The following is a 13,017-nucleotide window of genomic DNA, read 5'->3' as shown; positions in this document are numbered from 1 at the left end:
CATGAGGGGTGCCAATGGATTGCTATGACAGCTGATGTTCTGTTGAAGGCCTCCATGCCCATCATGCAGCTCCTTTGATACCCTTCATAGGAGATGGTGATTTTTACTATATGCAGCAACACTGTTGTATTGCTGTGTAAAGTACAAGCGATCAGACCATCACAGGTTTAAGTCCCCTAAGGAAAAGAACCAATACAGTGCAAATTGAAAAAAAAAAAGTTTCACATAATATGAAAATAATACATAAATATGAATAAGCTCAAATTACTCCCCTTTCCCCACAGGGAAAAATAAAGATAATAAAAAATATACACGTGGCATCGCTGCGTCCAAAAAAGCCCTATCTATTGAAATATAATTAACCCAATTGGTAAACACCATTAAAATAAATTCAAAAACATTAAAATTGCAATTTATTTTTTTTTTGCCGTGGGTGGAGGGGAGTTGCCGCAATACCACAAAAAATGCCATAAGAAGTGATGAAAAACATTTTATTTATTTTAAAATGGTATCAATAAAAACGTCTCACTCTACATAAAAAAATAGCCATATATAAATACCAGTAGTATGTCCGTATATACCCCCAAAAAAGCAACTCATCAATCAATAGCAAAAAAGGAGAAAACTGAGTCCAAAAAATCAGTTAATTACACATATATAAATAACAATTCCATAAAAAGAAGAAAATTACTCAAAATTATATTCATAATATTATATATTATTATTATTATAGCACCATTTATTTCATGGCGCTTTACATGTGAGGAGGGGTATACATAATAAAAACAAGTACAATAATCTTGAACAATTCAAGTCACAGCTGGTACAGGAGGAGAGAGGACCCTGCCCGCGAGGGCTCACAATCTACAAGATATATATATATATATATATATATATATATATATATATATATATATATATAATACATGGGTTAAATCTGAAGACAGTTATTGACTCCATGAGTGTGAATAAGGGCTGAAGGAAAGGTCAGGATTAATGATTATAAATGCAAACTGAAGGGCAAAGTAAAATGGGTATATGATTCCATTAAAATCTAATGCAATGGTTCATTCAGTGCTTGTGCACAAAGACATATAAGCATTAGATATGTGGATAGTCATAAAGGTAACATGCACTCAATATAGCGTTCTTTAATACCTTACGTTATGCATTGTTATAAAAATTAGTTTTAATAAAATAAGATAATTACCCATTATAGGTCCTCCGTCCTGCCTTAACATCGGCCACGTATCCTGTCACGCGTTTCGCTTTAGCTGTTGCTTCCTAATTTTTATAACAACAATGCATAACGCAGGGTATTAAAAAAAGCTATATTGAGTGCATGTTATCTTTATGACTATTCACATGTCTAATGCCTATATATCTACTAGAAATAGGCCCGATGTTATGGCATCGGGAGTGCGGTGAAATGGACGTCACCGCTATTCCCCACGCAGGCGCAGTAACAGCCATGTCGTTACTGTTCATGCACGGGTAGAGCATGCAGTTGTGGCTGTTACTGCGCCTGTCTGGGAATAGCGGAGACGTGTATTTCACTTGTGCAGGCGCAAGTGACACTGCCGCGGTGCCTTATGGGATTCGGTGACAGCAGCCGGAAGTCCCAACTGGCGATTTATTATATAGGATGTGCACAAACACTGAATGAACCATTGCATTAGATTTTAGTTTAATCAGATTTTATTGGTTATACATAACAAAACAAAATAAAAAATAAATTTTCATTTGGGCCACGCAGGGCTTCATTGCATACAATGACCTGAAAATTATAATATTGCTCCGGTATATCCAGGTTAATCATAGATGCATTTAAGAAAATTTATACATTATACTCTTTTCTCTGTATTATGTTAAAGATATATCAAGTACAGAAAAAAAAATACAAACGGAAAACATACCACAACATTGGTGAATATCGCTTACCTAAGAAGGATATATAAATTCTTTTGGATATAAAAGTAGGAAGAAAGAGGAGGAGTAGAAGAAGAAGATTGCATTAGATTTTAATGGAATCATATACCCTTTTTTACTTTGCCCTTCAGTTTGCATTTATAATCCTTAATCCTGACCTTTCCTTCGGCCCTTATTCACACCCATGGAGTCAATCACTGTCTTCAGATTTAACCCATGTATTAACTATATATACAATATTATGAATATTATTTTGTGTAATTTTCTTCTTTCTTTGGAATTATTTTTGTGTAATAATAAACTTAGATTTTATTGAACTCGGTTTTCATCTTTTTTTGCAAAACAAAAAAGCTATTATGCAGTTCTATTAACTGAAAAATGAAAGTTTTACAGGTCTTGGAAAATGGCGACACAATCAGAAACTTTTTTTATATTATTATTCAAAAAACAATGAATTGTGTTTTTTTTCACAATGTCACTGCACTTGAAATTTGTATTTATTATTATTTATTATTATTATTCATTTATATAGCACCATTAATTCCATGGTGCTGTACATGAGAAAGGGGTTACATACAGAGTTATAGATATCATTTACAGTAAACAGGTTTACAGTGACACACTGGTACAAAGGGGAGAGAGGACCCTGTCCTTGCGGACTTACATTCTATGGGATAGTGGGGAAGAGACAGAAGGTAGGGGTGAGGCGGCGGCGGCTCTGGCGGTGGTGAGGCGGCAGCTCAGTTATTGTAGGTTTTCCTGAAGAGATGGGTTTTCAGGTTCCGTCTGAAGGATCCGAGGGTGGTGGATAATCGGACGTGTTGAGGCATGGAATTCCAGAGGATGGGGGATATTCGGGAGAAATCTTGGAGGCGATTGTGTGAGGAACGAATAAGTGTGGAGGAGAGTAGGACGTCTTGGGATGAACGAAGATTACGTGAGGGAAGATAGTGGGAGATTAGTTCAGAGATATAGGGAGGGGACAGGTTGTGGATGGCTTTGTAGATCAGTGTTAGTAGTTTGAACTGGATTCGTTGGGGGATTGGGAGCCAGTGGAGGGATTTGCAGAGGGGAGAAGCAGGGGAGTAGCGAGGAGAGAGGTGGATTAGGCGGGCAGCAGAGTTGAGGACAGACTGGAGTGGTGCAAGAGAGTTAGCGGGGAGGCCACAGAGGAGGGTGTTGCAGTAATCGAGGCGGGAGATGATGAGAGCATGCGCAAGAGTTTTGGTAGATTGTGGGCTGAGGAAGGAATGGATTCTGGCAATATTTTTGAGTTGGAGGCGACAGGAGGTGGCAAGAGCTTGGACGTGAGGTTTGAAGGACAGGGCAGAGTCAAGAGTTACCCCGAGGCAGCGGATTTCAGGAGCGGGAGAGAGCGTGATGCCGTTCACCATAATAGATATATTGGGTAGGGGGGATACGTGAGGTGGGGGAAAGATGATGAATTCGGTTTTGTCTACATTGAGTTTTAGGAAGCGAGAGGTGAAGAAGGAGAATATGGCTGACAGACACTTCGGGATTCTGGACAGCAGGGAGGTGACATCTGGGCCAGAGAGTATCCCTTTTTCCAGTACACTATGTGGTAAAATGAGTGGTGACATTCAAAAGTGCAACTCGTCCCCCGAAAACAAACCCTCATGTGTCTGTAGACAGAAAAGTATAAAAGTAGCTTTTGGAAGATGGGAAGGAAAAACTAAAAAAAGGAAATTGACCATGTTGGGAAGGGATTAAATAAAGAACTTTATACATTTAGGGGTTGATTGAAAAAGGGAGCATTCTTAAAGGGGTCAAAATTTGGTGACCTATGTTTAGAATATCAATATCATACTAGCATTGGTGTGACACCCTCACCAATCAGCTGTTAATGCCTCCAGTGGCTGCCGGATATAAACGTTAAAAAAAAACAACAGTGGGGAAAAAGGTATTTAGTCAGCCACCAATTGTGCAAGTTCTCCCACTCAAAAAGGTGAGAGAGGCCTGTAATTGACATCATAGGTAGACCGCAACTATGAGAGTCAAAATGAGAAAACAAATCCAGAAAATCACCTTGTCTGATTTCGCAAGATTTATTTTGAAAATTATGGTGGAAAATAAGCATTTGGTCACCTAAAAACATGCAAGATTTCTGGCTCTCACAGACCTGTAACTTTTTCTTTAAGAGGCTCCTCTGTCCTCCACTCATTACCTGTAGTAATGGCACCTGTTTGAACTTATTATAAAAGGCACCTGTCCACAACCTCATCCTCTGTCCTCCACTCATTGCCTGTAGTAATGGCACCTGTTTGAACTTATTATAAAAGACACCTGTCCACAACCTCAAACAGTCACACTCCAAACACCACTATGGTGAAGACCAAAGAGCTGTCGAAGGAGACCAGAAACAAAATTGTAGCCCCTCACCAGGCTAGGAAGACTGATTTTGCAATAGGCCAGCAGCTTGGTGTGACGAAATCAACTGTGGAAGCAATAATAAGAAAATGGAAGACATACAAGATCACTGATAATCTCCCTCGATCTGGGTCTCCACGCAAGATCTCACCCCGTGGGGTCAAAATGATCACAAGAAGTGAGCAAAAATCCCAGAACCACACGGGGGAAACTAGTGAATGACCTGCATAGAGCTGGGATTACAGTAACAAAAGCTACCATCGGTAACACACTGCGCTGCCAGGGACTCAGATCCTGCAGTGCCAGATGTGTCCCCCTGCTTAAGCCAGTACATGTCCGGGCCCGTCTGAAGTTTGCTAGAGCGCATTTGGATTATCCAGAAGAGAATTGGGGGAATGTCATATGGTCTGATGAAACCATGGTAGAACTGTTTGGTAGAAGTAAAAGTTGTTGTGTTTGGAGGAGACAGAATGCTGAGTTGCATCCAAAGAACACCATACCTACTGTGAAGCATGGGGGTAGCAACATCATGTTTTGGTTCTATTTCTCTGCAAAGGGATCAGGATGACTGATCTGTGTACATGAAACAATGAATGGGGCCATATTTCGTGAGATTTTGAGTGCAGACCTCCTTCTATCAGCAAGGGCATTGAAGATGAAACGTGGATGGGTCTTTCAGCATGATAATGTTCCCAAGCATACCACCAGGGCAACGAAGGAGTGGCTTCGTGAGAAGCATATGAAGGTCTTGGAGTGGCCTAGTCCAGTCTCCAGATCTCAACCCCATAGAAAACCTTTGGAGGGAGTTGAAAGTCCGTGTTCCCCAGTGACAGGCCCAAAATATCACTGCTCTAGAGGAGATCTGCATGGAGGAATGGGCCAACATACCACCAACAGTGTGTGCCAACCTTGTGAAGACTTACAGAAAACGTTTGACCTGTGTCATCGCCAACAAAGTATATATAACAAAATATTGAGATGAACTGTTGTTAATGACCAAATACTTATTTTCCACCATAATTTGCAAAATATATCTTGCCAAATCAGACAAGGTTATTTTCTGGATTTGTTTTCTCATTTTGAGAACTTGCACAATTGGTGGCTGACAAAATACTTTTTTCCCCACTGTACACTGCACTTCACAGCTGCATTCTATGTGTAGCTGCTGTGGAGTGCTGAAGATCAGCTCCTATTCAAGTGAATCTAAGGGGTAAAGTTTCTCCTTGTGGAAAGCCCTAAATTAGTGTAGGGAGACTTAAAGGCTTGGGAATTTAATTATGGAAATAAGAACTGTTCTGCAGTACTCAGCAGTGGCTGCTACACATTGAACAAAACTGTGGGAAGGTTACTAGCTTCACACCTAACTTCCTAAAGGTACCGTCACACTCAGCGACGCTGCAGCGATATAGACAACGAGCCTGTTCGCTGCAGCGTCGCTGTTTAGGTCGCTGTAGAGATGTCAAACACAGCAGCTCCAGAACTATGCAGGAGCGATCCTGTGACGTAACGGCGACTCACTTATCGTTGTAGCTGGTTGTTAGCTCCATGTAAAACATTGCTGGCATCGTTGCTTTTGCTGTCAAACACGACGATACACGCTGACCTGACGACCAAATAAAGTTCTGGACTTCTAGCTCCGACCAGCGATATCACAGCGGGATCCAGATCGCTGTTGCGTGTCAAACACAACGAGATCGCTATCCAGGACGCTGCAACGTCACGGATCGTTGTCGTTCTCGTTGTAAAGTTGCTGAGTGTGAAGGTACCTTAAGGCCTCACTCACACATCAGTATTTTTTTATCAGTATCTCATTAGTATTTGTATGCTAAAACCAGGAGTGTCTCCAAAACACAGCACAGGTGTCAATCTTTCGATTATAGTTTTTCCTGTAAGTTCCTCTCCTGGCTTTGTCATACAAACACTGATGCAAAAGTAATGACTATTGAATGAGACCTAAATGTATAGTTTCACAGTTGAATACCATTTTATATGTAAAAATAAGCTAAAAGTAGTATTCAAGTTTTATACTTGTTAGAAAATTGATCCAGGCAGATTATGTTGGGGTTGTGAAATAGAGAACAACTCCTTTAATAAGTTAATCCATTCAGGATCCCATTTACATTAAAAACAGTGTATACTCACCTGCTCTAGAGGCAATGTCTGTGAAGTGGTTCCCGGAGAATGACATGGCTTGTTGTGTTGTGTTGTGTGCAGGCTGCAGTTAGTGAGCAGCCTCTCATCAAATGAAGCTCATCAATATTCGGTCAGAAGGGGATGTCCGCTCTGATGAAAATGTATTGACTGCAGTTGGCAAGCATCTGCTTATTGGCTGCCACCTGCACGTGACACAAGTCACATCACTTCCCTTTAATTATTTTATATTATATATACCATGCACTATTTTAATTGGAGTCCTGATTTGATGATGCTGTTGTCTAATAGTGGACTACTCCTTAAAAAAGTGGTTAGACAGAGAGAGATTTCTTTTAGACGATATAAAATTATGTCCATGGCCAGCTCCATTAACTCAAAAGGTATACCTTTCACAATTTGCCAAGACAAAAAAGCTAATTATTTTTTTAAAGACCTGAATTTTATATAACCTAGTAAAAAAATATAAAAATCTATTGTATTTTGGTGTTACCTTAAATGTGCTGACCCATTAGAATAAAGTTAAAATGGCACTTTTACCACACCGTAATCCATGTAAAATAAAAGTAACAAAATACCCCCAAAATTGCAGAATTGCTGTTTTTTTTCCATTCTCCACCTTCCAAGAAAACTACGTTTTCAACACATGTAACCCAAAACAATGAGATTAAAAATAGAACTCGTTAATAAAAAAAAGTTCTTACGTGGCTACGTCAACTGAAAAATTAAAACGCTATGAAACATAGTAATTAAAAAAAAAGAACTCAGATGAAATTGCTGTGTCCTCCCGTCCCAAAATACCTGCGTCCTTAAAGGGCTTTTCTCAACAAGCATGTACATAAGTGCACTTATCCTGGCCCCGATCTCAACTCTGCGCCGGAGGTGGTGCCCTCCTGAAGATTGACAGTTCAGACCGCCTCTAGTCCAAACTGTGCTTTTTCCCAAGCGACTGGCAGAGGCAGCTTTGCCTCTGCAGAATAGTAGTATTGCAGGCAGGCTGAGGCTAGTTGCATCCAGTGAATCTAGGTAACTTCATAGCCGCGGGGGTAGATCGTAAAACATAGAGCCTGTTAGTGCTGTGCGCTCCTTGCCTTGGTAACCAGCCAGGTTAGACTGCAGAGAATGAAATGTATACTACAGCATTAATAATCCCTACAATATGGGGAACAGAGAGGATTTTTAGTAAGGGATAAATTATTATTATAGCACCATTTCTTCCATGGTGCTTTACATATGAAAAGGAGTATACATAACAAAAAACAAGTACAATGTCTTCAACAAAATGAGTCACCGACTGGTACAAGAGGAGAGAGGAACCTGCCTGTGAGGGCTCACAATCTACAAAGGATGGGTGAGAATACAGAAGGTGAGGAATAGAGCTGGTCATGCAGTGATATGGTTGAACAAGGGTTACTGCAGGTTGTGCGCTTGTCGGAAGAGGTAGATTTCAGATTCTTTTTGAAGGTTTCCACAGTAGATTATAGTCTGATATGTTGGGGTAGAGAGTTCTAGAGTGGGGGGATGCGCGGGAGAAAGCTGGTATGCGACTGTGGGAGATAAGAGGGGAGTAGAGAAGGAGATCTTGTGAGGATCGAAGGTTGCGTGCAGGTAAGTATTGGGAGACGAGGTCACAGATGTATGGAGGGAGACAGGTTGTGGATGGCTTTGTATGCCAAGGTTTGGGTTTTGAACTGAAGTCTCTGGGTGGGGGGACAGGTGGATTAGTCAGGCAGCAGAATTTAGGACAGATTGGAGGGATGCGAGAGTGTTAGATGGGAGTCCACAAAGCCGGAGGTTGCAATAGTCGAGGCGAGAGATGATGAGGGTATGCATTAGTGTTATTGTAGAATCTTGGTTGAGGAATGTGCGAATCAGAGATATTTTGAGTTGGAGTTGGCAGGAATTGGAAAGTGCTTGGATGAGTGGCTTGAAGGAGAGATCAGTGGTGTGTGAGTGGGAGACTTTTAATGTCCAGTCTGTTAGGTATGAAGAGATCCAGGATGGGGTCAAATTTATTAAAAAATAAAAATGAGAAATCTTGCAATTTTTATACTGGGTTTTCTTTAAGACTCTAGCTTGCTGTTGTAACAAGACCCTATCTTTTGTATTGAGGTGTATAGTGAGCCTGTCCAATACTCATTGCGGAGGCACGGGAGGAGCAGGGTCAGTCCTGATCGCCTATTGTGGTTGTGGACCCTGTGTTATCAGCTGTGTACAGAGGTGTTACCTTTCACTGGAATCCTGCCTCTTCTGATAAGAAAACTCCCGTAAACTCTACTGAAAGGACAGGAAGTATGATTATAGAATAGTGTCAGTGTGAAAATTGCAAGAAAAAAATACCTTGCCAAAAAATGTTTAATAAAATACACTGAAGGCTACTTTGACACTAGCGTCGTACTCGGCCCGTCGCAGTGCGTCGGGCCGACGTACCGACGCTAGCGTTGTATGCGCCGCACAATGGGGGCAGCGGATGCATTTTTCCAGCGCATCCGCCGCCCCATTGTGAGGTGCGGGGAGGTGGGGGCGGAGTTCCGGCCGCGCATGCTCGGTCGGAAATGGCGGTCCGTCGGCAGCAAAAAAGTTACATGTAACGTTTTTTGCAGCCGACGGTCCGCCACAACACGGTGCAACCGTCGCACGACGGTTGCGACGTGTGGCAATGCGTCGCAAATGCATCGCTAATGTTAGTCAATGGTGAAAAAACACATCCTGCAAGCACTTTTGCAGGATGCGTTTTTTCGCCAAAACGACGTATTGCAAAAAACGCTAGTGTGAAAGTAGCCTAACACATAAAACTGATTACACCTTTCCTTTAAGAACAGTAATCTTTGCCAGATAGAACTGTAGATATATTAACCCCTTCCCGACCCATGACGCCTATGCGGCGTCATGGAATGATCGCATCCCTGCAGATCGGGTGAAAGGGTTAATTCCTATTTTACCCGATCTGCAGGGAGAGGGGGAGTTGTACTTCAGCCTAGGGGGGGTGGCTTTGCCCCCACGTGGCTACGATCGCTCTGATTGGCTGTTGAAAGTGCAACAGCCAATCAGAGCAATTTGCAATATTTCACCTATGAAAATGGTGAAATATTGCAATCCAGCCATGGCCGATGCTGCAATAGCATCTGCCATGGCTGGAAATCATGTACTGGCCCCCCCCACCGCCCCCGATCTCCTCCCCAGTCGTCCGTTCTGTCAGGTACCCCCCTCCGTCCCCCTGTTCGCTCCCCCGTGCTCCTGTCCGCTCCCCCGTGCTCCTGTCCCCTCCCCCCGTCCTCCGATCCCCCCCCCCCTGTGCTCCGATCCACCCCCCCACCACCCCCTCATACTTACCGATCCTCCCGGTGTCCGGCCGTGTCCTCGCTGGGCGCCGCCATCTTGGAAAATGGCGGGCGCATGCTCAGTACGCCCGCCGAATCTGCAGGCTGGCAGATTCGTTACAGGTACATTTTGATCGCTGTGGTAGGTTCTACCACAGCGATCAAAATAAAAAAATAATAAATAAACCCCCCGCTTTATCACCCCCATAGGTAGGGACAATAATAAAATAAAGAAAATATATTTTTTTCTTTTACCACTAGGGTTAGGGTTAGAACTAGGGGTAGGGTTAGGGGTAGGGTTAGGGTTACGGGTAGGGTTAGGGTTAGGGGTAGGGTTTGGCATGTGCACACAGAGCGGATCGGCCGCGGATCCGCAGCGGATCGGCCGCGGATCGCAGCGGATCCGCAGCGGATCGGCCGCGGATCCGCAGCGGATCGGCCGCGGATCCGCAGCGGATCGGCCGCGGATCCGCAGCGGATCGGCCGCGGATCCGCAGCGGATCGGCCGCGGATCTGCAGCGGATCGGCCGCGGATCCGTAGCGGATCGGCAGCGGATCCGCAGCAGATTGGCCGCGGATCTGCAGCGGATTGGCCGCGGATCCGCAGCGGATCCGCAGCGGATTGGCCGCGGATCCGCAGCGGATCCGCAGCGGATTGGCCGCGGATCTGCAGCGGATTGGCCGCGGATCCGCAGCGGATTGGCCGCGGATCCGCAGCGGATTGGCCGCTGCGAATTCGAAGCAGTTTTCCATCAGGTTTACAGTACCATGTACACCTAAGGAAAACCAAATCTGCTGTGCCCATGGTGCGGAAAATTCCGTGCAGAAACGCTGCATTGTATTTTCCGCAGCATGTCAATTCTTTGTGCGGATTCCGCAGCGGTTTACACCTGTTCCTCAATAGGAATCCGCAGGTGAAATCCGCACAAAAAAACACTGGAAATCTGCTGTAAATCCGCAGGCAAAACGCAGTGCCTTTTACCTGCAGATTTTTCAAAAATCGTGCGGAAAAATCTCACACGAATCCGCAACGTGGGCACATACCCTTAGGGTTAGGGTTGGAATTAGGGCTAGGGTTGGAAATAGGGTTAAGAATAGGCTTGTGGTTAGGGTTACGGATAGGGTTAGGGGTGTGTTGGGGTTACAGTTGTGGTTAGGGTTGGGATTAGGGTTACGGTTGGGATTAGGGTTAGGATTAGGGTTGGAATTAGGGTTACGGTTGTGTTGCGGTTAGGGTTGTGGTTAGGGGTGTGTTGGGGTTAGGGTTGTGATTAGGGTTATGGCTACAGTTGGGATTAGGATTAGGGGTGTGTTGGGGTTAGTGTTGAAGTTAGAATTGAGGGGTTTCCACTGTTTTAGGCACATCAGGGGTCTCCAAACGCAACATGGCGCCACCATTGATTCCAGCCAATCTTGCGTTCAAAAAGTCAAATGGTGCTCCCGCCCTTCCAAGCCCCGACGTGCGCCCAAACAGTGGTTTACCCCCACATTTGGGGTACCAGCGTACTCAGGACAAACTGGGCAACAACTGTTGGGGTCCAATTTCTCCTGTTACCCTTGCAAAAATAAAAAATTACTTGCTAAAACATAATTTTTGAGGAAAGAACAATTATTTTTTATTTTCACGGCTCTGCGTTGTAAACTTCTGTGAAGCACTTGGGGGTTGAACGTGCTCACCACACATCTAGATAAGTTCCTTGGGGGGTCTAGTTTCCAAAATGGGGTCACTTGTGGGGGGTTTCTACTGTTTAGGCATATCAGGGGCTCTGCAAACGTAACATGATGCCCGCAGACCATTCCATCAAAGTCTGCATTCCAAAACGTCACTACTTCCCTTCCGAACCCCGACGTGTGCCAAAACAGTGGTTTACCCCCACATATGGGGTATCAGCGTACTCAGGAGAAACTGGACAACAACTTTTGGGGTCCAATTTCTCCTATTACCCTTGGGAAAATAAAAAATTGTGGGCTAAAAAATCATTTTTGAGAAAAGAAAAATTATTTTTTATTTTCATGGCTCTGCGTTATAAACTTCTGTGAAGCACTTGGGGGTTCAAAGTGCTCACCACACATCTAGATTAGTTCCTTGGGAGGTCTAGTTTCCAAAATGGGGCCACTTGTGCGGGAGCTCCAATGTTTAGGCACACAGGGGCTCTCCAAACGCGACATGGTGTCCGCTAATGATTGGAGCTAATTTTCCATTCAAAAAGCCAAATGGCGTGCCTTCCCTTCCGAGCCCTGCCGTGCGCCCAAACAGTGGTTTACCCCCACATATGGGGTATCATCGTACTCAGGACAAACTGGACAACAACATTTGGGGTCCAATTTCTCCTATTACCCTTGGGAAAATAAAAAATTCTGGGCTAAAAATCATTTTTGAGGAAAGAAAAATTATTTTTTTATTTTCACGGCTCTGCGTTATAAACTTCTGTGAAGCACCTGGGGGTTATAAGTGTTTACTATGCATCTAGATAAGTTCCTTGGGGGGTCTAGTTTCCAAAATGGGGTCACTTGTAGGGGAGCTCCAATGTTTAGGCACACAGGGGCTCTCCAAACGCGACATGGTGTCCGCTAACGATTGGAGCTAATTTTCCATTCAAAAAGTCAAATGGCACGCCTCCCCTTCCGAGCCTTGCCGTGCACCCAAACAGTGGTTTACCCCCACATATGAGGTATCGGCATACTCAGGAGAAATTGCCCAACAAATTTTAGGATCCATTTTATCCTGTTGCCCATGTGAAAATGAAAGAATTGAGGCTAAAAGAAATTGTGTGAAAAAAAAGTACTTTTTCATTTTTGCGGATCAATTTGTGAAGCACCTGGGGGTTTAAAGTGCTCACTATGCCTCTAGATGAGTTCCTTGGGGGGTCTACTTTCCAAAATGGGGTCACTTGTGGAGGAGCTCCAATGTTTAGGCACACAGGGGCTTTCCAAACGCGACATGGTGTCCGCTAACGATGGAGATAATTTTTCATTCAAAAAGTCAAATGGCGCTCCTTCCCTTCCGAGCCTTACCATGTGCCCAAACAGTGGTTTACCCCCACATGTGAGGTATTGGTGTACTCAGGAGAAATTGCCCAACAAAATTTAGGATCCATTTTATCCTGTTGCCCATGTGAAAATGAAAAAATTGAGGCTAAAATAATTTTTTCGTGAAAAAAAAGTACTTTTTCATTTTTACGGATCAATTTGTGAAGCACCTGGGGGTTTAAAGTGCTCACTATGCTTC

At 43.7% G+C, this 13,017-nt stretch overlaps 1 protein-coding gene across 3 annotated transcripts in view; it reads left to right on the top strand.

Annotated features, from left to right (window-relative positions):
* MCPH1 (microcephalin 1) overlaps positions 1-13,017 on the top strand; it is a 435,753-nt gene that overhangs the window by 414,327 nt on the left and 8,409 nt on the right. The gene's annotated exons all lie outside the window — the stretch shown is intronic.

This window comes from Ranitomeya variabilis, chromosome 2, assembly GCF_051348905.1.
Source record: "Ranitomeya variabilis isolate aRanVar5 chromosome 2, aRanVar5.hap1, whole genome shotgun sequence".
NCBI classification, from domain to species: domain Eukaryota; kingdom Metazoa; phylum Chordata; class Amphibia; order Anura; family Dendrobatidae; genus Ranitomeya; species Ranitomeya variabilis.
The sequence above is the reverse complement of the archived record's forward strand: the minus strand, read 5'-3'. Positions and strand labels throughout refer to the sequence as shown.